This window comes from Penaeus monodon, chromosome 34 (assembly GCF_015228065.2).
Source record: "Penaeus monodon isolate SGIC_2016 chromosome 34, NSTDA_Pmon_1, whole genome shotgun sequence".
In the NCBI taxonomy this organism is placed as follows: Eukaryota; Metazoa; Arthropoda; class Malacostraca; order Decapoda; family Penaeidae; genus Penaeus; species Penaeus monodon.
The window spans coordinates 28,568,853-28,569,722 of record NC_051419.1 but is presented as its reverse complement, the minus strand read 5'-3'; positions in this window follow the sequence as shown (position 1 = coordinate 28,569,722).

The following is an 870-nucleotide window of genomic DNA, read 5'->3' as shown; positions in this document are numbered from 1 at the left end:
GAGGGGAGGAAAGAGACCAAAAAAAAAGGGGAAAAAAAAACCCTTTTCCCCCAAAAAAATTTTTTTTAAAAAAAAAACCCTAAATTCCAACCCCCCAAGGGGCCCCCCCCCCGGGGGGGGGAAAAAAAAGGGGGGGGCCCCCCTTTTTTTTCCCCCCCCCAAAAACCCGGCGGCCCCAAAAAAAAGGGGGCCCCCCCCGGGGGGGGAAAAAAAAAAAAAGGGGCCCCCCCCCCCAAAAAAACCTTTTGTTTTTAAAAAAAAGGGGTTTTTTTTCCAAAAATTCCCAAAAAAGGGGGGGGGCCCTTTTTGAAAAACCCCTTTTTTTTAAAAATTTTTTTTTTCCCCCCCCTTTTCCCTTTTCCCCCCCCCAAAAGGGGGAAAACCCCCCCCCCCCCCCGGGGGGGCCCCGGGGGTTTTTCCAAAAAAAAAAAAAAAGGGGGGGTTTTTTGGGGAAAAAAAAAAAAACCCCCGGGGGGGGGAAAACCCCCCCCCCCCCGGGGGGGGGGGGGAAAAAATTAAATTTTGGGGGGGGGGACAAAAGGGGGGGGCCCCCCCGGGGGGCCCCCAAAAAAAGGGGGGGGACGGGAAAAAAAGAAGGGGGGGGGTTTTTAAAAACTTGGGGGGAAAAAAAATTTTTTGGGGGGTTTTTAAAAAAAAGGAAAAATTTGGGGGGGAAAAAAAAATTTTTTCCCCCCCCCGGGGGAAAAAAAATGAAAAGGGGAAAATTTTTTTTCCCAAAAAGGGGGGTTTTTTTTGGGGGGTTTTTTTTTTTTAAATTGGGGGTTTTAAAAAAATTTAAAAAGGGAAAAAAATTTAAAAAAAAAAGGGGTTTTTTTTTAAAAAAAAAAAAACTTTTTTTCCCTTTTTTTT